The following is a 24,586-nucleotide window of genomic DNA, read 5'->3' as shown; positions in this document are numbered from 1 at the left end:
CGAGTCAAACAAATAATCTCCCGTTTCCCATAAACTAAAATACGCTTTCAAGAGCAAATTCAGGAAACGATATTTGTTTTTGAACAGTTAAAAATAGTTCTAATTGTAAAATAGTTCTAATCTTAGATACCAGATTAGTTTCTAAATAATATTTTTGCCCGATAATTCAACGTTCATCATCTGAATTTAACTTCTCTTTTTTTTCTCACGTATTTATTAATAGGAAATCAGTTTAACAGGCACTTTATTTGCTAGTTCTCATAGCGTGAAATTTCATCAGATAGATTAAAATAAAACGAAGACGTTTTATTTAGATTTTCCTGAGAAATCTGGAGCTTTCTTCGATAATCTGGAAAAAACCCGCCCATACCGAATGCAACGTGCATTCTTGTGACACGTGTACCGTCGTTGCATTTACGATTATTTGGCAGAAGTTCACCAAACGACGAAAACGAGTTGTAATAACTGTCTGTCGGGTCTCGTTATATTTCCTCGCGTTTTAAGTATCGCGATACAGTTATCTAATTAGTAGACGGGAGTGATAGATCATGAACGTTGTGTGATTGTGTGCGCCGAAGAGAATGATGGATAACGACGGAAAAATATTTAGATCGCTCAAAAATAGTCAAGGCCAGTTTTATTAAGCATTATCGTTCCCGCGTGTACCGATGATCGAATCCAAAGCTGTTCGAAGCCTCGCCGAGATGATAAATCTGCTTTTCGTCCGCAAATCGAACAGCTCGGAGCCTCTTGAATTTAGGCTGCACGTGCTCTGTGTCATGAACGCTTTTTCATCGAGTTTCGGACTGCATTTTTTAACAATATGTGTATTTGTCAAATTCTGGTCGCTTTTAAAAATTCTCTGCGTGAAGTCAAACTTTGAAAACAGAAATGGATTAAAATTAGCTGTCTGCAAATACACATGTTTTTATACTTGTGATACAAGCTTGAGAGGTGCATTTAGAAACGAGTATAATGAACAAGATTATTTTTAAATTTTATTGTTATTTTGTCATTGTTATTTTACATGTTCAATGACTAGTTTTGTGATAGAATATCTAATTTACTGATATAATAATACCTAGTTGAGTCATATAATAGTCAGTTGTAAATGCAAATGGCTGCCTGTGTTCCTACCTTCACGTTTCAATGCTTGCAAATAGTTTTGTTGACTTTCAGAAAAAAAATTGTAAATTTTACAATATTTAGTATATATGCAAATATTATATAATTTTTATATAAAATTCTTTGATTAGAAGTTATAGAAATATTAGAAAATATTAGAAGTTATAATATTTAGAACTAGACCTAGAAATAATTAATATAGCTGTACGAAAAAACTTGTTGAGTTTTCAAGTTAATTTAATATTGGTTAAAATGACTTTTCAATTCTTCAGTCAACCTTCAAATTTTTTAATCTTTGCTTGCTAAGTTGTTTATGAATCTTTCTTATATTTTAAAGTGATATGGTCAATAAACAACACTGCATTTATTTATTAATAATAATGATACAAGCCTTTTAATAGTCAATGAATATTTCTTCCTAAGTATAAGCATATAATTTTGAGTTTATTTTAAAAAGACCTAACGAAATAATCAAACCCACTCCAAATTTAAAAGCAAATATTTGCTTAAATAGTAGAATAACAAATTTGAATCATAATTCACGATACATAGATCATTTTCATTCAAATAGACATCAATAATTTCAAGGAGAAACTTCTTCTGTTTGTATCATTGAAATGTGGAATCATCTATTAATAGATAGCTATTAATACGATAATTAACACTTAGTTTCATTCTGATGTAACTGTTCAAGTTATCACTTTAATCAAGAGTAAAGAAATCTCAGAATCAGTAATCTTTATTATTATTATTAATGTTTTAGAATTACTTTTCTAGAAAATCTACTTGGAAACATTTAAGCTTGATCTAACTCATGTGTTCAATAATTGACTGCATTTGGAAATTTATGAACTCTATTTAGAGCGAATAAAGGCACTGTTTCATTTATTAAATAAATATACTTGAATAGAAACATGGTAGAATGAACGTCACGTGATAGAATGAACGTAAAGTTTACAAAGCACAAAGCTACCTTCACTAGCTGCAAAGATTTATAAATGAGGCAAAGATTATAATATGCTACTTTCAAAAGAAGAAACAGCACATATGTATATTAAGAAAATAAATGTTGAAGTCGGCGCACGATTCGTTGCGTAATCGCGAGATTCTTTTCTGGAACGACTTTTATTGCCGGAATCTGGTGTTCAGAGCGAAATAATATACCCTCTGTCGATGGAACCTCCTGAGAAAATAGCGAGGATTAAAATGTCGTACAGACATTTTATTATCCACAATACTTCCTAGATAATTAGAGATGGATTGATTAATAACTTATTTAAATTTGTAGAATTATTAACTGATTTTGTCTGAGGTAATGTAATTTATCATTTATCGCAATGTAATTTGTCCAATTTTATTAATGGAGTTTAGTTAACTTATTCAGTTTTATAAACATAGTGTGGTTAGCTTATTCAATTTTATAAACGTAATGTGGTTAATTTATTTATTTTATAAACCCAGATATTGGATAATTTATAAAATTCTATAAAAACAGTGTAATTAAGTCACCTAACTCTGTTAATACAGTATAAATAAATAAAGAAATTATAAAAAATGTTGGGATTAAGTATTACATATATTGTTAGTGCGCATGCGCTGTGTGTACTATGCGCATGCGCAGTACGTATCTCTATAAAAAAGATGTTATTTTTCCTTATTTTTTCAACAAAAATTTAATTTTCAGCAATATTTGGAACTTAAGGAACTAAAACTAGACTTACATCAATTATTGAACGTTTTATACAACATGAAACAATCATTATTTTACGAAATATGTTAATTTCAATATCTGAAACTGTCCCTCTGTCCCTCATTCTATTTCTTTGCCCAAAAGTATAACCTCAACCATAACTTAAATTATAAATACAAATATAACCTGTAAGCTAATTACTTAAACACATTACACATTAAGTACGTTTAATATTTCTTTAGCACGAAAACTGTTTACGTAAATTGAATCAGTAAAAGTTCGAATTTTACAAGAAATATGAAATATTACTAGATCCAATGTTCTGTTTATTTTTCGTACACTATAAAATTGCCGCTATATCCCGCCGTTATTTAAAACCGAATTTATTTCGGTATTATAATAATATTTCGCTCGATCGTCCCTCGCGATAATCCAACGTCTGAATCCAACCCGACAATCGTTTGGAGCATTAACGAAGAAAATTCACGGAAACGAGTTATTCGCGGTGGCCCCCGTTTCTCAGCCGTATTATTTCAAAGTAGTGACGTAGGCAAGCAACTGTCAACTACGAAATTTTCCTTGACGTATCGTACGAGCTTCTCGCTCGTATATACGCGTGGATTTCATGCGAGCGTGCAGACGTACACTCGTACACGTGTGTACATACACGAACACATACGCGCAAATACGACTCACGGTAGCTGGCAAAAATCCATGAAAGCGATTGCTCAGGGTCTATGCACGAAACCGATGTAGCCATTGTACTATCTATTAACTCTGCTACTGTTTTCTGATCTTTCTCCTTTTATTTTTATATGAAATGTTTTCTGATCTTTCTCCTATTTTTATATGAAATGTTTTCTGATCTTTCTCCTTTTATTTTTATATGAAATGTTTTCTGATCTTTCTCCTATTTTTATATGAAATGTTTTCTGATCTTTCTCCTTCTATTTTTATATGAAATATATTATCTTGTATCTTAGAACATGTAAGTTGCGACAAATTGGAGATAAAATAACAAATACAATGATAATGCAAAATATTTCACCTTTTGTAATTGGTGGTTTTTATGGTTAAAGTTAAAGCACATTTGTATTGAGAAATAACGTAGGTTTCTATACAAATTTACAACATATATTTTCAAAATGTTGAAGTAGGCGAGCATAGTAGGTTTTTGAATAATTTCAAATATTAAATTATACTTTTAGAAAGATAGATTAGGTTGTAAACATGGAGGTTAGTGACTAAAATTCTGATCTTCAATTTTTATTTTCAAATGATTAGGTTAGGTTACATTAATATATTAAATTTACTTTTAGAAAGTTAGGTTAGATTAGGTTGTAAACATGGAGGTTTCTGACTATAATTCTGATTTTTAATTTATAATGTCAGATGATTAGGTTAGGCTACATTAGATTACAATGTGAATATGGTGATTTTTCATAATAATTTCAATTTTCAATTTATATTTTCAGAAAATTAGGTTAGGTTATATTAGATTAAACATAGTGGTTTTTGTTAATAATTCCAAATTTCAATTTTCACCTTCAGAAAGTTAGGTTAAGTTAAAGTTAAAGTCGAATGCAAACATCACAGTTTTTGATAACAATTCCGAATTTTAATTTTAATTTTCAGGAGGTTAGGTTAGATTAAACCTTGAATTTATATTAACAAAATGTTAGGTTAAATTAAATGTTGAATCTACATCATCAAAATTTTTAAGATAAATTAAATGTTGAATCTGCATTATCAAATGGTTAGATTACTTTAAATCTTGAATACATATTATCAAAATGTTAGACTAGATTAAACCTTGAATCTATGTTATCAAAAGGTTAAGTCAGATTAAATCTTGAATCTACATTATCAAAATGTTAAGATAAATTAAATGTTGAATCTGCATTATCAAATGGTTAGATTATTTTAAATCTTGAATACATATTATCAAAATGTTAGACTAGATTAAACCTTGAATCTATGTTATCAAAAGGTTAAGTCAGATTAAATCTTGAATCTATATTATCAAAATGTTAAGATAAATTAAATGTTGAATCTACATTATCAAAAGGTTAGGTTAAATTAAATCTTGAATACATATTATCAAAATTTTGGGTTAGATTAAACCTTGAATCTATGTTATCAAAAGGTTAAGTCAGATTAAATCTTGAATCTATATTATCAAAATGTTAAGATAAATTAAATGTTGAATCTACATTATCAAAAGGTTAGGTTAAATTAAATCTTGAATGTATATTATCAAAATGTTAGGTTAGATTAAACCTTGAGTCTATATTATCAAAAGGTTAAGTCAGATTAAATCTTGAATCTATATTATCAAAATGTTAAGATAAATTAAATGTTGAATCTACATTATCAAAAGGTTAGGTTAAATTAAATCTTGAATACATATTATCAAAATTTTAGGTTAGATTAAACCTTGAATCTATGTGATCAAAAGGTTAAGTCAGATTAAATCTTGAATCTACATTATCAAATGATTAAGTCACATTAAATATTGAAGCTATATCATCAAAACGTTAGGTTAGATTAGATCTTGAATCTATATCACCAAGAGTTAAATTAAATTTAATCTTAAACCTCAATTATGAAAAGGTTAGGTTAGATTAAATTTCCAACCTACATTATCACAAGGTTACATCAAACTAACTCTTGTATCTACATTCCCAAAAGGCAATATTTCATTAAATCCTGAATCTACATTTTCAGAAACCTAATTTTCATCAGTTAACCCAATAAATAACAAACAAAGAAAATTGCTATCCAATTTTTAATTAGACCTGATCTTCCCAACTCATAAACGATCCCTCGAAAGTAATAGCGTTCTGTTTGTCACCTTCCCTGTTTCGATCCCAACTAAAGCGTATCGAAACGAAGGGGCGTGTTTCCGCAACACGTGGATTCAAGCGAAAAGTATATTTGAGAAAGGGTTTCCCTAAAAATAACGTTGCGGGCTGTTCTCGAACACGAAGACACACGCTATCAATAAACGAGCGAATTACGAGCGAATCGATTTTCTCATTAGCGACGGTGCATCCTCGTGAAAAGGCAAGGACGACATCGCGTGCTACATGAAGCGACAGGAAAGCCGTATCGATCCATCAAACACCACGGAAACGATGATTCGACCGGTCGATGAATTATCGAACGGCTCGTCGGTCTAGTCGACGTATTTCAGACGGACCGGGAAAATCCCTGACGAAATGCTTTTAAATATATACCCAGGGACCCCAACCGGATCGCTGTCCGACTGTCGATCACGTTTCATCAACGGTTACACAGAATGATGAAGTACATGTTTCTAACCTCAACAGTCGGTCAAACCCGGTCGAAACATTCGACTTTTTCTTTCACGTATTGTTAATACGTTCTTTCTATAGTAATTAGTTAATTCTTTCTATGGTATATTCTTTTATGATTACTGTATATTATATTAATCTCAACGGTTACACAGAATGATGAAGTACACGGAATTGCTAACCTCAACAGTCGATTAAACGCGGTCGAAACATTCGACTTTTTCTTTTACGTATTGTTAATACGTTCTTTCTATGGTATATTAGTTCATTCTTTCTATGGTATATTCTTTCATGATTGCTGTATATTATAATAATCTATGTTTACGGTATATTATCCCTTTGCGCTGGAGAGTTTGATTTAATACAATAATTTGAAATAAGTGTTATTTAATTAATTCTATAATAATGCTCATATGATGTATAAACATAGTGAAATAGACAATAGTCGAAATTATTAGTAGAGAAATAATAACCTTAAAAGAACTCATTTAAAATTTTAATTAATATTTTAAAATTACCGTTTGCAAACAGTAAAATTATCTTCGAGAGCAAAGGGTTAAATTACGGTATATTATACTATTATAGTAACTATATTGTTACGGTATATTATATTCTTCTCTGCTTACGGTATATTGTTTTTATGGTTTATGGTGTTGACTCGAGGACAATGTGCAGTTTCAGAATTTTGGAATTTTTGAGGCGACGTGGAGTTTGAAAATTTGGGGTTGGAAAGTTTGTGTCGTTGAGGGAATGAAATTTAAGGTCTTCGTGATTTTGGAATTTTGCGATCTTAGGAGAGAATTTTTGAAACACAGTGGAATTTCAAAGATTTAGGACGTGAGAATTTTTGAGCTTTAGGACTTGAGAATTATAGAAGCTTAGAACATTGCATACTTTGGAATTTTTTAATTTCTTAATATTAGAATTTTTGAATTTTTAAGGAAATTACGTTGGAATTTCTAAATTTTAGGATTTTGGGACGTTGAAATTTCGAAATTTTAGGTATTTGTAAGAGTGTAATTTTGAAACTTTGAAACTGTAATATTTTGGAATCATGTAACTGTAATTACTTCGAAATTTTAGAATTTTGCAAAGCTGGAAATTTGAAGTTTTGGACCTTTGAATTTTTAGAATTTCAATATTTTAGAGCTTTGAAATTGTAGAATCTTGGATGTTTGAAACTTTAAAATCTTAGAATTGTGGAATTGTGGAATAGAGGAATTGTGAAATTGTGGAATTGTGGAATTATGGAATTGTGGATTTGTGGAATTGTAGAGCTGTGCAATTGTAGAACTTTGGAATTGTAGAATTGTAGAACTGTGGAACTGTGGAATTGTGGAATTGTGGAATTGTGGAATTGTGGAATTGTGGAATTGTGGAATTGTGGAACAGTGGAATTGTGGAATTGTGAGATTATGGAATTGTGAAATTGTAGAATTGTAGAACTGTAGAATTGTAGAATTTTAAAACTTTGATATTACAGAATCTTGAACATTTGAGATTTTGAAATTTTAGATTTTTAGAAATTTTGAACTGTGCAATTCTGAAGTTTCAAAATTTTGTAATTTTAAATTTATACTTATTATGAAGAAATTATAGTGCCATACAATTTCAGAATTCTAGAACTAAAACGACAACCATTTAATTGTCCAATGTCTCTATTTTGTTTCCATATAAGTCAAAAACCATCTTTTTTACATTCCTCAAAATTAACCCATTGACTAACATTTTTGCCAAATAGGAACTGAAATATATTTATTTTCTTATCACTGACAATGGTTATATAACCATTTTAAGTATAATTAGGTACAATTTTTAGGTATAATTTTATTTAATACAACCATTGTCAGTGACAATGTGTAAAATGTGTTCTTACATCAAATTTTTTAGTGTCATCTAACTTACAAAAATATTTGACAAGTTAAGCATCAAAATTACCTCCCGATGCTTAAAATTTGCTACTAAATGACTTGAAGAAGATTACTAATTAAAAAGAAGTCTAAAAATTACGCATTGTAGGCTTTAACAGTCGTATCATATGTAGACTACCTTTGAAAGTAGCCTAAACACCTAAAGCCAGTAGTCTAACCACAAACACCTAAATCTTTATTAAATGTCATCTACATTAAAGTTCTATTTCCCCGATAAGTGTCCACATCTGCTTTATTTATCACAAAATACACGTAAGTATAAATAGTAGTTATTGAGTAGCAAAACTCGTTGCTACTTTTTTCACCACGCACACACTCTTCGTTTCGGTATCTGTTCAGAATACATAGCACTTGGGTTACTGATCCCATTTACATTTCTCACTGTTCCACATCGTGATTTTGACCGTCGATCCAAATCGATCACTCCATTCGGTAAACATTCCGTTGCCTCAGTTTCAACACTCGCATTGAAAATTACTTTTTATTGCGATGATATTTGATTTACGGATTTACAAGAGGCTATCACAAAAACGACGATTTAGCACTGTCAAAGTGTCGAGCTGCTTGAGAAATTGAACGACGAAGAGGAGACGAAGGAAAAGGTATTAATCGACTGTATACTTTATACGTATACGTATATTCTATGTTAGGTAATTTCTAAATGGTGTATGAGGAAAGATGGCGGATCGTACGAGTAATGGAGGATCATACATGTCAACACTGAACGTATCATGGTTCCAAATTAAAATAAACGATTAAATATACACTACCGTCCATAAGTATCCGGACACCAGCGAAATATGCATTCGCGTTGCATGAAAGTTATTCAAGTCTCTGCAACAGTAACGAAAATCGATTTTTTTCTGCGAAGGTCAGAATACTGGAACGTTTTTCGATTGATAATTCTCGTTTCGAACTCATATCTTGATGGAGAAGAAGCTACAGACGAACTAAACCGAAACTGTCGAGTGCGTAGCGTTACCTCCATTCTTATCTCCATTGAGGGAATCTAAACATCTACCAACAGTTTACAAACACTTGAAACATATCGAAGAACCCTCTGAATACGTTCTGCACCATAGAAATGAAACACAGTAGAAATTAAACTTTTTTTTTGGAATCGAAAGCGTTTCATCAGATTCACTAATTTGGACTTTGTACTTCTGGACATGAATTTTACTTTCATACTTTCATTGTATAATTTGTACTTAAAAATTAATTCTATTACGTTATGACACCTCAAAAAAGATAATAATAATTATTACAAATGATATGATAACCCTAAATACCTTTCGTACAAAGTTCAACTATGTTTTATGTAACGAAACCAAGTGTCCGGATACTTATGGACGGTAGTGTAAGTATAAAGAGCAAAAGACGATTAAATATAATTTTATATTCATCGTACACGATTTTCGATATGAGTTTTCACGAAAAATATTTTAACAAATTTTATAATTTGAAATCAGGAACAGTTTGTTAGTTTAGTGTTAACGGTTCCAAATATCGGTCAACCGCACTGGTAAAACTTAGTTTCTAGAAATCTATCTACTATCAGATCATTCTAAAAGTTCGTGAGGTCGCATCACATTCGTATCACAACATATTCTGTATACAAATAGAAACATTTTAATATACAGTATAAAGAGCTGGCTGAACTAGAGACAATTATAAATAATTTTTGAAATATATGAAAAAATAAAAATTTGTTTATTATCGAAAATAACTTGAAGTTTGAAGTCGACTGCCGATTTGTATGCAACATAGTAAATATTCAATTTTTAATTATTATTTAAATTTACTTTTAAAGAATGAGACAAAACAGCACGAACTTTTAGAAGAAACTTAGTATGAACTTAGAATTGAAATGTATTTATAAAGAGAAAAGAAGAAACTGTGAAACTGGAAGAAGGTTAACGCATATTACATTGCAAGTTTGAGTTCGCGTAATTATATCGCAACGTTTGGTTGTTTGAAAGTGGGAATTTCATTTGTTGTGTTTAGTTTGTTTTGAAGACGAGTTGGAGGATTTAGAAATTTGAAAATATTGGGAATTTGGAAATATAGTGGTTTGGAAATTTGAGTCTTTGTGAGTTTGAAAATTTAGGGATTTAGAAATGTTAGTACTTAAAATTTATAAAGTTTTATAAATATTTATAAATCCTTATAAAGTATAAAGATCTTCTTTATAAAGTATAAAGAAAGTATAAATCTAGGGATTTTTGAATCTAGGGATTTTGCAATCTAGGGATTTCGGAAGCTAGGGATTTTTAAATCTAGGAATAATTGAATGTAAGGATTTTTGAATCAAGGGATTTGGGCATCTAAAGATTTAGGGATTTATTGGGTCTAGGAATTTTGGAACTAGGGATTATGGAACTAGGGATTTCGGAACTAGAGATTTCGGAACTAGAGATTTCGGAACTAGAGATTTCGGAACTAGAGATTTCGGAACTAGGGATTTTGGAACTAGGAATGTTGGAACCAGGGATTTTGGAGCTAGGGATTTTGGAACTAGGGATTTTGGAACTAGGAATGTTGGAACCAAGGATTTTGCAGCTAGGGATTTTGGAACTATGATATCTGGAACTAGGAATGTTGGAACTAGGAATTTTTGGAGATAGGGATTTTGGAAATAGGAATTTTTGGATCTACAAACTTTTGGATCTAGGTATCTTGGGAACTAGGGATTTGGGGATATAAGAATTTGGAACTATAAGAGTTTGAAAATTTAGGGATTTGGAAATTTGAGTACTTGGGAATTTGGAAGCTTAGGGATTTGGAAATTTAAGGTTATGAAAATTTCAGTGCTTAGGAATTTAAAAATTTGAGGATTTGATAATTTATAATTGTTTACTTGCAAACGTGGAAGTTTGCTTTGAAAGTTCGAATACTTAGAAATTTAGAAATTTAGATTTAAAAATTGGAGCAGTTGGAAATTTCTAAGTTTAGAGATTTAAAAATTTTAATTCTTGAAAATTAAAAAATTTAAGTGGCTGAAAATTTGCAAGTTTAAAGATTTAGCAATTTAAATAGTTAAAATTTACAAATTACTTGAAAATTAAAAATTAACAAGCTTAAAAATTTGAAAATTTATTAATTCAAAAATTGAAATATTTAAAAATGAAATTTATATTTCGTACATGTGTACAATTACATGTGTATTCATATCATAATAGAAGAATACTATTATCGTTCGAAAGTCTTGCAAATCTCCCGCGAATACATCGGCATCACAGAACCACAACACTCATCCCATAGCAATAATTAAGTGCAGTTTTCTCGGTCCGCATTTAACTTTACGACGACACGTAAAACGCGTGTAAAACGGCAGAGTAAAAAATGCACGGGATTATTACATTTTCATAAATAAATCTGCGTCGTTCGTGTAAACGGGCCTCGTTCGCGTATATGCAACACGGCCAGCTTTATTTCACTGGTACATGCGCCATGGTGACCGAAGTTTTCAACGCGGGACTACATTCAAGTTGGCAGATTTATCGCGCCCGTGGAAATTACGTTGAGATCCGACAACTTCTGCAACGTATTATCGAATGTTTTAATGCGCTTGAAAAATACGATATCTTTATTATCAATGGAGCATAGACTATGTCGTAGTTTTCATTTAACACTTTCTAACTTGATTGAGTTCATTTAGTATAACATTGATATATTATGCTGGTGAAGGTGGGGTAAATTATGTTTGTTTTAATATATGAAGTTGAGACAAATATTTATTATGGAAGATTAAATTAAATTATTAATTTTGAATTATTAAGATTATTAATTTTGAATTATTAAGATTATAAATTTTGAATTATTAGAATTATGAATTTTGAATTATTAGGATTATGAATTTTGAATTATTAAGATTGTAAAATTTGAATTATTAAGATTATAAATTTTAGATTATTATAAATTGGAAATTGTAGATTTAAAATGATTATAATAAGGAATAAATAGTTATGAATTTTATGAATTATGACAGTTATGAGTTTTCAATTATTATGAGTTATAGATTATAAGTCTTGAATTATTGAAATTATAAATTATAAATTTTCAATTATTAAAATATTTGTTTTAAATTATTATGAACTTTAATTGCAGGTTTTAAATGATTAAAATTATAAGTTATAAACCTCGAGTAATAACATGTATTATTTAAATGTAATTTAAAACTATATTTATACAGGGTGTCTCACATTAAGTGTAGGTCCCTGAAATGGGAGGTAGCTATTAAGGAAAAACACGAACCAATCAGAGCGCGTGGATTGCGCGTGCTCAGCCACTAGGCTCGAAGCTGTCGCTCTCGCGTCTGCGCATGCGTAATCTTCGCGCTCTGATTGGTCCGTGCTTTTTCTTAATAATTCAAAAACGAAGCTTCGAATCCCATTTTTGCAAAGGAAAATCTTGTTCAGAATCACGTCAGCTACCTTTCATTTCAGGGACCTACACTAATTGTGAAACACCCTGTATTATTTAAATATAATTCAAAGCCATATTTATATAATACATGTCTACACTATATTAATTCAAATTGAATTAAATTCCGATAATACACATGTACATAAAAATAAGTTTAACTCAAATTGTATTTTTATAATAAATGTATTTATAATTGTATTTAGATAATAAATGAAATTACTTTCAAGCGTATGTCACTTAAAATGCTAAACTACTCATCCAACACGTATTCACCCTAAACGTGTGATTAGAAATAAAATTCGATCTTCACAGTTTCTCCTTATCAAAACTTGAAAATATAAGAAATATCTTACCGATAATATGGTGGTACTTCTCGACGAACTGAGCGGTGCTTTGAATTCCCATGAGTGCCACGTCGATGTTCGAGTACCAGGTTGCGGAATATCGTGGCTCCGTTTCGAACCAGCTAACACCTGACATCTGCTCAGATTGTCACATCATTTCAAACAGCTTCCGTTCTTTTCTTCTTTAAACCACTGATCACTTTTATCGATAGAGAAAGTTGAAACCGCTCGGACGATCGGTGACTCCGTGTCTGACCATGCACTGGCTTCAACCACTTTCTCCACTTTATTTTGCTTCGGGGATTCACTGCAAAGATCACCTCCGAGCACTTTCGATCTCGCACCGATCGCAACTTGTAAACGCACTTGTCGATCGAGGATCGAGTTGCTTGACACGCTTCACCGTGGGCACAATTATTGCTCTCTCGATCGGTACGCGGCTTTCAGCGACTATCGTTCACCACCGTTTCCTGTAATTTAAATATTTGTGGTCAGACCGTGTATAACACGATACTCCATGTGCGTGCAATTTGTCGGCAGCTTTCTTACGGGGGAACATTTCGATATCTCTTTACACCGTGTTTATAATTAATGTTAAAATTCTGAAACTTCGATGCTTCCACATTTCACTTGTAGAGGGTTCCTCGCGTTTACATGCAAATTGATATATTTGTTATTTAATCGATGGGTAATTCGTTTGTACTTCTACCTATCTACATTTCTAATTTGTTTGACGAACATTGGAAATCTCTGCAATGAATTTTACATACGGTTCTTCACGTTCATATGCGAATATCAATGTGCGATAAATTCATAAATCGATCAATCGATAAAGTCTTCGATATTTGATGAGCATTTGAAATATTTATTTCTACTGCATTTGTAAATAAGGGTATTTCTTAATGTCTAAATAATAATATCGAAATATGATAAATCTATCAATCGATAAATCGTCTGATATTTAATGAACATTTGAAATATTTATGTTACTCTGTAAGTAAAGATACTTCTTGATGTCTAAATAATAAAATCGAAATACAATAAATCGATCAATCGATCAATCGATTAATCGTTCGATGTCTATTAAACATTTGAAATATGTGTCTACCGTATTTGCAAATAAAAGAATATTTTGATGTCTAACTAATAATATCGAAATACGATAAGTCTATAAATCGTTCGATATATGAACATTTGAAACATTCATCTACACCATATTCGTAACAACCTTTTCATCAAATTATAAATAACAGTGCGATAAATTTGGTTACTCGATAAATCATTCAATGTCTGAACATCGAGTAAATTTTGAAACGAAAATTCGCAGTTGCAGATTCGATAGAAACGTGAGTGTGACATGACAATAGCTGCAAGACAAAGTACAGAAGAGAATCGTAAAGAAATGCAGGAGCCGAGAGTGTAACAATATACATCAGCGGAGCACACGCAGCGACGTTCCATGAATTTTATCAAGGCTAACAGTCCGCTAACGATTAATGAATCCTCTAAACTACACGAAATCTCTCTCGACGGTGTTCCATTAACGCAAAAACACGCGTGAATTCCGGTGGCCGGTCAAGTTAATATAACGAGACAAAGCAGACGCGGAGGGAAACGTTTGAAACACGCTTGCGCGCGCGGCTTAATGAAGTGCTGCTGGAAACATTGCCCCTTTGATCGGCCATTTGTACCGGGTGGCCGTGCCTTTATGTACAAACTCGCGCCTAATATCATTCTGCATTAATATACACAACGCATTGTCGCTCTTGCGGAACCGTCTCGTCTTTCTTCTAGTGCGTTCGTCCTCTTAAAACATCGAAACACCACAGATCTAAAGTTCGGATTATCCCGATTAGCAAACGAAATCGATCAGATTTTGAGTCTAAAAGATGCGGGACGCGACGAACCCTCGATGCTCTATTCGAGCACAACTGATTACCTCTATTTTTACGCGAAGAGTGGTGCACGCGTGGCTGCACCTGATACCAGTATCCTTTCAAGGAAATCACCTTCTGTAACCGAATATCGCACGCACAGCGAGCAGACTGCGTAACGCGACGTCAAATGCCACACCGTACCAGATTTTATTCACGATAATAAAAACGAGCGAGGAATCGACCCGGTATACTCGTGACCGGCACCCACGTGTCACCTGGCACAAACACACGACCCGGGCTCCGATAGTTCGGCGAGTTCACCAGGTACCGTTCGCGTTGCAATTGGAATAAAGGTTGCATCGGTGCACCGCGACGCGTATCGTAACGACGACGCTCCGTTAATGCGTCCGTGTCTACTGGCAGCGAACCACGACCACGAGCATCATGACGATGACGACGGGAACGGGTATGTTGCGAGGACGGTGCACGATCAACGACTGCTGAAAGGGAGAACGCGCACGGACTGCTCGGACCGATAGCCATTGCCAGAGCGCTGGGACTCTCGCGAGTTTATTTTAAAACCGCTGTCCTTCCAACTCGAACGACCATCCTGCGACACGCTCGTTGTTAACGCCGAACCGGTACCGTGTAATCGGGCTTCTTGGCAAACCGCGACAAGTGTCAACCGAACACTGTCACCCCGCTTTCAATGGAAACGAGGGATACTTCGCGCTAAACCCACCCGTCTAATAAGCGTTCGCTTATGAAATAAAACTTCATTTCGCTTTCAAAAACAATAATTCTACGTAAAATTACTAATTTTTTTACTGTCTTTCAGTTCTAATTTTTTATTTCATAAATTTTCTATGGGATCTTGGAAGAACGGGGGTTTTTTCCAAGGTTTCCTTGTTCGATCATTAAATCCATTGTTTCTCATTATTCTGTGCACAACAGCACTGATTTTCTTTTGTTTTTATGACGAACCTTTGAAGTAATTATGGAGCATTACATGAGGATTTTTTTAAGTCTTGGTATTAATTTTCTTTCTTTTTTATATTCATTATTCGAGGTTTTTTTTTAATTCAATGCAATCTTATACTTTAATGATGTCTGAGGAGGAAGAGTAGAAATATTAGTTTTCTGTGTTGTTAAAGAATTGTTTAAAATTATAATTATAGTAAATTGCTTTGGTTGATATACGAACATTATTATTTTCATAATATTGTAAAAGTACTATAAGTATATATATTATATGTACTTGACACCTTGCGGCGAAGCCATGATTGCGAATAATGATAAAATTCAAAGATAGATATAAAGTTAAGAGTAAGGGAGAAATATAATAATTATTAGTGTAAGAATAAAATCTAAGAAGAAATATAATAGGTGGAAGAATGTAATATAATCTAGAGACAAAATTTTTACCATAACCTAACCACACTGTAAAGAGTGTAATTAAATTACTTTAACAGTTAATACATGTGAACATATAATGTATAAAAACTTTATAAATAAAAACATAAAAAGCATAAAAACTTCAAAACAAAAAACTAGCAAATTTGAAGTATTTAAAAATATGTAAACTTCACTAACTTAGGAATTTAGTACTTCAAACAAACTACGAATTTAAAAATGTGTAAATCTGTAATTTAGAGGTTAGGAATATTGTAAGCATAAAAATTTAGAAATTCATAGATAAACTCTGCACAAAAATGTTTAAAAATCACCAAATTTTCAATAATTCTCCCATATTGTAAAAAAGAAAGATTTAATACAAAAAATTGTATTTGATCCAAAACAAAAGTAAATCTCTCAAAAATTAAATAAACCCTAATTTCTTAACACATCTCTCAAATTATCGACATTATTACTTCATGCTTACTGTTTAGCAATTTTACCTAAAAATATTTATTAATATAATTTATTATAAAAATATTTAGCATCCCAGATAAAAGTCTGTTTAATCAACGTTAATTTAATTAATGAACGCTACAAAAACTACTAGTGAAATTATGAATTACGATGAAATTATATCCTTCGCAGATAATTTGAAGGCCATTTTCGATCGTTCACCGTTCCACAAAATCTTTCGTTTTCCCACAACCAGCGATTCATTCCATGGGATAAACTGATTCAGCAACCTTTGTTCGAAGAAGCTTTTTGGTGGATGTGAACGGTTCAAAATCCCGAGAACACGAGTTCGAAGCCGTTGTCACACGTCCGTTTTCGGATTTCGAGGAACTTCCAGCATGTTGAATAGGTCGCGACGTTTATTAGCTTCCTTTCAAAATGTTCTGTCCAACCAGCGAAGAATATATTCGAAGAATAATAAATTCTTGTAGAACTAGGGTTATTATCTCGTACCAGTATCCCGAACAGCGATCAAAGTCACGGTTGAACAAGAGCTCGGTTACAGGAAGCGAAGATTTTCATCTTCGAAAGGTGTTTCGAGCTAACTTTGTTCCTTTACATCGGTAGATATATGGAAACGATAATTTTAAAATAGAATTTCGGGAATTTTGATCTCTGGGAAGGGGCCACTTAAATGATCATTATTTTACTGGATTCAACATCAAAAGAAACATTGTTTGATTTTCATAAGTGATATTTAATGTTTGCATGGATAAAAGATTCTTTGATAAATTTTGTGGTAAATCATAAGTAATGTATAAGAGGGGAAATCAAAGAGTAGAGGGACATTTGAGAAAAGGGGCATTTATTCTAATGATAGAAATGTGAAACCTTATTTTTCTAAATAACCTTGAACTTCAATGCATTTTTCCCAATGTTTCGCAAGCTTTCGACTTCGACGGAAAAAGTTTTTCGTTTGCATTTGCGATCAATTACATTCCTTTACTCTTTTGCTTTTCTTCATAATACGACCGTTTCGAAGTTGAAGAGTTGCTAGATTTCCAAATATCAAAATTTGCACGTTTCTAGTTTATTAGATCCATAGATTCCCATATTTGTAATTATTCAAAATTCTGGACTGCCAAATACTTGAATTACTATATTCTTAGAATTCCTAAATCCTAAGGTACCTATTTACTTTGATCTGCTGGAACATACATCTTAAAATTCTTAAATTCTTAGGTCAACAAATTCGTCAAATTGATTCCCCATATTTTTAAAATCCCAAAATTCCTAAGTCCCCAAATACCAAGCTCCCCAAATTCCTACGTTTCCAAATTCCTACGTCCCTAAATTCCAACGTCCCCAAATTCCAACATCCCCAAATTCCTATGTCCCCAAATTCCTAACTCCCCAAATTTCTATACTCCCAAATCCCTAACTCCCCAAAATTCCTACATCCCCAAATTCCAACGTCCCTCAAATTCCAATGTCTCTCAAATTCCAACATCCTCCAAATTCCAACGTCCCAAAATTCCAACGTCCCCAAATCCCTAACTCCCCAAAATTCCTACGCCCCCAAATTCCAACGTCCCCAAATTCCAACGTCCCCAAATTCCTACGTCTCTAAATTCCAGCGTCCTCCAATTCCAACGTCCCCAAATTCCAACGTCCCTAAATCCCTAACTCCCCAAAATTCCTACGTCCCCAAATTCCTATGCTCCCAAATCCCTAACTCCCCAAAATTCCTACGTCTCCAAATACCTACGTCCCTAAATTCCTACGTCCCCAAATCGCCAGCTCCCCAAGATTCCTACATTCCGAAATCCTTAACTTCCCAAAACACCTGCATCCTCAAAGTCCTTAAATTCCAAGATATCCAAATACCAAACTCCCAAAATGTATAAATTCCTATATTCCAGTTCTTCCAATCACTAAACCACCAAATCCTTGTTGTTACAGTCCTGCTAAATCAAAGTGATACAACTGAAAAAGAGTAACAAACGCAACTCGACAATTTGCTAATTGATGGTATAGAGTTACTAATCTAAACTGAAAGGAGCTAATTGAAGATTAATACAGAGCAGCGTCCGCCTAATTAACGTGACAGCCCGAATGATTTTTCCGTTCAATTATCCGTTGAATAGGCCGACAAATCAAGGTGTGAGGATCGCGTCACCCCGAACGAAATCTGCCAAAATCCTCGTTAGTAATCTGCCACTTAACACGTTGACGAATGTTGAACCGTCGCTTTCCAACCTGTAAGAGACTCACCTGTAACCAGGGTCTCATAATACGGTTTCGTTATTTATACAGTCGTGACATTTTCCGATTCGACTGGTCTCGAATTTGCCGACAGGTTGACGGTTCTCGTGTTATGTCGCGCGCTGCGTCTGCCAAGAAGTCCACCAACGTGGTGCCAGTTCGCACGAGATAACGCGTAGCGGGCGTACCAACCTCGCTTATAGAACACTATTTCTATATTCTCAATATAATTAGACTGCCTCTAAATATGGACGTTCAAAAGCGAACACGACGCGCGTAACGCTGGTATTCGCGTGACGAGTGAAATTCGCTGGTTAAACGCGGTCGTTAGGCGACTGAACTTGATCGTGATAAGTACACACAGATTTTCTTCGCTTACTACGAAACTTTCGAGCAATTCATTTTCTCTGTTTTAGACACGCTCTTCGGAGATCGGTGATAAATTTTTTGTTACTTTTGTAAAAGTTTTTGAGATATTTCTGAATTACGTGTTGGATCTTGCCTACGTTGCAAAGGTCAACATTTTATGGTTCATCTGTTTCAATTGTAACAATAGTTACATCGTGTAATCGGAACTTACGATTGTTTAAGACTTTTGAGATCTCGAAGCACGGACCATGGAGAGATGCCAGTACGCTGCAGTACGGAAGAACTTTCATTCCATTTTTATTAAAACAATTTCTAAATTCGATAGAATGTTCTGTCTATGCACTGAGAATCCATGCCAATTTTGAAGGTGTAAATCTCTAAATACCGCAGGAGTATAGCTTGAAATATTTCGATATTTCAAAATTCGACAGCACTGCAAACGAATTATTACTACATTGTGATCGCAGATTTTAATAATCTATACTGTGGCGATAAATCTTAATAATCTGACAGATTTTAATAACTTAATAACTTTAATAACTTGCTGGAGTATCTGGAATATTTTTCTGCCTCAACCTATCCTAGTGAACTAGTGAATTAGGTTAGGGCACCTATGCAAATCAAACTCAAAATTGTTCTATTTAAATTTAATTTTTATGAAACTTCAAAACGTATTTTAAAACTGTCAGATTTGTTCGTGCAAACATGCAATAAACAAGTTTTATAACCTTGCAAATATCCAATATACGAGCAGACATCAAAATATGCAACTACGCAGAAATAACTAGATCACAAAACCTGGTAATAAATTTACAAACGTGTATCAAAACATGCACGTAACCGCACCTTAGTGTAAAATAAAAAATTTCAAAGCACTTGAAAAGTATGAGCCACAGACCAAATATAGACGCCTAACAAAATTCCCTTTCTTATTAATTAATTACCAAAATTTCCAAGTTTCTTATAAACATAATTTTTCTCGACACCGTTAAGATACGAGATAAAGAATTTTTGTTTATTTTTCAACTTTATTTTTAATTTCAAATTAAATGCACGTACGATAGTAGATTTGAATATCTTTGATTGATATGTAGATGCAACGGGGCGACAGTAAAAACGCGAAAGAAAAAGAAAAACAGGTGCTACGATGAATTAATTTGACGGTGAAACGATACGAAACAGTCACTTTGCGTCGAGAGGAAAGACCTCGATGATCCTCCGTACTTTATGCTAAAATTTTTCACGCGATATCCTCCCTCGGTTCTCTAAATCAACGTTGTGTCCACACTTGTATCTAAGAGTAATGAACACATTCCTGAAAATGAAGAGGAATTCTTAACCCTTCATGTGTTATCAATTTTTACGTAATTGCAATATGAATTTTTACGTAATTGATATTAATTTTTGCCCAATTGACATCAATATTTGACTTAAGAAACATTAATACAAATCTCTACTTAACCAATATTAATGTACATTTCAACTCAAGAAATATTAATACAAATCTTTACATAACCGACATTAATATACAGTTTCCTTAGTCAACATTAACATACATTTTCATTTAACAATTAGTACAAACTTTTGCGTAATTTATATTAATGTAAGTTTTCACTTAACCCCCGCCATGCTCCAACCAGTCTGACGCACTCGCACTTCAACCGTAATAAATCTTACTCGAATTTTTAATACGCTTCAATTTGGAGTTCAAGTCCAATTATAATTTGCATAGTCAAGGATTAACTGAACTGACAGAACATTTCAACTTTTCTTTATCTGTTTTAATATAGCAGCGGTGATTAATCAGTTCTGACTGACGCACCTGACAAATAAATCGTGAGACAAGGTTAACCTTAGCGTTCGAAGGTTTTTGCTGTTGTCAGATATCAATCTTAATACTTTGCAGTTAAAAAGTTTGCCGAACTCATTTAAGCTTACTATTTTTTTATTATTAATTACTACTGTCTGTTTCATTGTGTTATTTCAATATATATTTCAGTATGTTTGTATGTACATATAAACATATTACATATACATATACATACATATTATACATATACATATACATGCATACATACATATACATATACATATACATATACATATACATATACATATACATATACATATACATACACATACACATATGCATACACATACACATATGCATACACATACACATATAAACATATTGAATACTACTTGGTTAAAAAATATGTATTATTGTTGAAACTGAATTCATAGTACTGAAATTATTAAAATAAACAGAATAATAAGTGTGAGTCATCCTTCGATTGTAAAGAGTTAAATAAAAATATAACAGTATCACATTTAAGGTTCCAAAACAACTCGCAATCTCCATAATTTCCCAAATTTTCAAAGCACCAACTCATGAGAACGTGATTTACAGCCCAAAGCGAGCCATAAAGATTCCATGAAAACGTACTAGGGTAGCGAGACCGGGTTAGCGAATAAAACGTCTAACGTTAACCGAGAGCGATAAAATGCTCCGAGAGAAAAACGTTGAGACCGTTGGTGATGTTAAAATGGCGAAGAAAAAGGGCGACCTCGACGATCCGGCTTAACTCACGCCGGTAATTTTACGCTTTGTACGGCAGCTTGCGCGAGGACCGTGTTAGTTCCGCGAATTCTCTTTTCTACCCCCCTCAAGGAGGATTATTTTTGCCAGTATGTGGATTGTGGACGCAAAGTCAAAACACCGGGGCGAGAGGGGTGGGTAGCACCCTATATCAAACGTTTAATTGGGTGCTACGTCGTCCGACGGGAATGTGAATGCCGGTATAAATTTAATAAGACACTCGCTCCTCAAACGACATTATCTCGCCATGAAACCGCCTGTATGATTTTTAATTTAATGCCGTGTCCGCACAATTTGTCCCGCGGGAAACTGATTGGAGCCGATTCGCGAACGTTTTTAAACGAGAAACACACGATGATAAAATGACATAATACGGGGAGAGAAATGGCTGATTTTACGATCCCTCATTACTATTATTTTGCACTCTCTGAGCTTTACATCTTCTGAATCAATTTTCTTCTTATAAATCACTATTTACTCTTCTGTTTTTATTAACAATTATGGAGAATATGTATTGTAATCGTTAATCACGACTAATTACAATTTTGCAACTTGTTATTTATTGATCAGACTAGACACTTTAAAATGCACAATAAAAATTTCGTTTATATATTTTTCTTCGATCGCGATTTATCAGAGACTTTTGTTCGTACAGTTTCGTGCTAGTCATTTTTCGTTGACGTTCTAGGATTTCGTACTAACGAATGCTAATGGGCCCGTTGCTATTTCGATGGAAGTTGTCTGCTTCCTGCTCAAGAGATGAGTAGGCGACAGTCGGCCGACACTATCTGTCTTGTTCCTATACGATTTTAGTTTTCTAATTGCACAGATTTCTGGAAGATGCGTCACGCCTGATTAACGATTCTCTCATACTTGGAATACGACTCCCAGCGAAAGGCGGATTGAAACGAAACGGTCCGTCGATTTACTTGAATCATCCCCTGAGTCTGCGGTATAAATAGTGCACCCAATCATTATGCAAGCAAATTAACCCTTCTACTAAATTTGAACGTTACAAGATCACCGAACAAGATATCATAAACTCTTTTTACAGTATCATATGTAACAAGTAAACTATTGTTATATTATTTTATTTTATTGCATTATAAATACGCAAGACACATATGACACATATGTAAATATGCAAGACACATATGACATGTGTAAGTCGTTAAAATTAAAGTTTGTGGATGTATACATTTTTAGAAAAACTATAAATTGCTGTATGTACTAAATGCAAATATGCACAAGAATTCACAATTATATACTAAAAATGTTCAAAACGTTAATTTACCAATATGTTACATATATGGTCAGGGTTTACCATACACATATGGTAATAATCTGCAAGATTGACGATGTACATTTAACAATATCTTTCACAGTCAGTCTTTTAAGAATAATATCTGTCATAAACTTTGAATGTGTAACGTCCGCGGCTATATGTATGTATAAACCAAACATATAGCACGTATGACACGTGTGCACATGAGACAATATATGTGAAATCTTTATCAACTGTAATGAACATTTATACATACAGCAAAAGCGATAAAATGAAATATAATAAATGTAAGAACTGCTATAAATAAACTTTGAATATATACATAGACTATAAATATAGCACATATGACATGTGTGCACATGAAACAATGTATGTGAAATCTTTATTAATTGTAATGAACATTTATACATACATCAAAAGTGCCAAAATGAAATATAATAAATGTAAAAACTGTTATAAGTAAACTTTGAATATATACATGGACCATACATACAGCACATATGACACGTGTGCACATGAGGCAATATATGTGAAATCTTTATCGATTGTAATGAACATTTATACATACATCAAAAGCGACAAAATGAAATATAATAAACGTAAGAAATATATAACTAACAATATTAATATTTAACAATATTATTTGATTTTAGGAGATAGTCATGATAAATTATGACGTTCTCCATGTTCAAAGTACATCAGCACGATCAAACATTTCAGCAGCAGGCAGATGGGCTTCGGGGTTAAAAGCCTCTCGGTAAGTAGAAAATAATACACAAATTAATTTGCAACATGCTGCAGCACTTTCTTTGTCCGCAGGTTCTTTCATCAGCTGGCTCTCGGTGCCAGTCCATTGACTCTTTTTTTCGCCTCTGGTTGAGTCATACGCGCGAAGAATGCAAAACTGCGAAAAAGGAAGAGCCAGAGTAACTTAATGTCAGTAACGCCATGTTTCTCTGCAACCCCGCGCTACACGTGCTGCTTTTGGTTAGATCGTTGTTGTCCTGCCTTTAACCGGCAACAATAATTCTTTCCCAGACGAAATTTACGGCGCACCTCTTTGTCAACGATTTTTATCGACTCCGTAGAACTGTCCCGTGCTTTTTTCCCTGGTTCGAGCGCCTCTTTTGAACTTGCAGAAATTACGACTCAGATAAATTATTTACTTGATCATTGTTGCGATTTGTAAAAATGATATTCCTTCGAGGAGACTTTGTTACTCTTCTCGAGTGCTCCCATGTGAATGTTCCTAAAAAGAAAATTGAGAAGAAAGTTACTTCGCAAGATTTCTAATCTATTAAGGAAGTTCAATTTATTTAAGAACTTCCCTTCAGATCAAAGTACGTTAACACTCCAATCATTTATACAAAGAATCCCAGGAACACAGTAGTTTAATTCTTCAAAAGAAATTTCTAATAATAAAGACAAATCACGTATAAAGCCCGGTTCCGGAGAATGAAAAATTCCTAGAATCGGACGAGATAACGAACCGAGGTTTCGTGAAAAGT

General features: G+C 33.1%; 1 long non-coding RNA gene across 1 annotated transcript; it reads right to left on the bottom strand.

Annotated features, from left to right (window-relative positions):
• Window positions 1-7,774: 7,774 nt before the first annotated feature.
• LOC143265544 (uncharacterized) lies at window positions 7,775-15,289 on the bottom strand. The gene is made up of 3 exons (XR_013040175.1): window positions 14,772-15,289; window positions 12,842-13,302; window positions 7,775-8,582 (listed from the first exon to the last, which is right to left on the bottom strand). It is a non-coding gene; the product is annotated as an uncharacterized LOC143265544 (long non-coding RNA).
• Between the last annotated feature and the right edge of the window lie 9,297 nt (window positions 15,290-24,586).

The sequence above is a fragment of the Megachile rotundata genome, chromosome 12, assembly GCF_050947335.1.
Source record: "Megachile rotundata isolate GNS110a chromosome 12, iyMegRotu1, whole genome shotgun sequence".
Taxonomy (NCBI): domain Eukaryota; kingdom Metazoa; phylum Arthropoda; class Insecta; order Hymenoptera; family Megachilidae; genus Megachile; species Megachile rotundata.
Note: the sequence above shows the minus strand (reverse complement) of the source record. Positions and strands in the feature narration are given on the sequence as shown.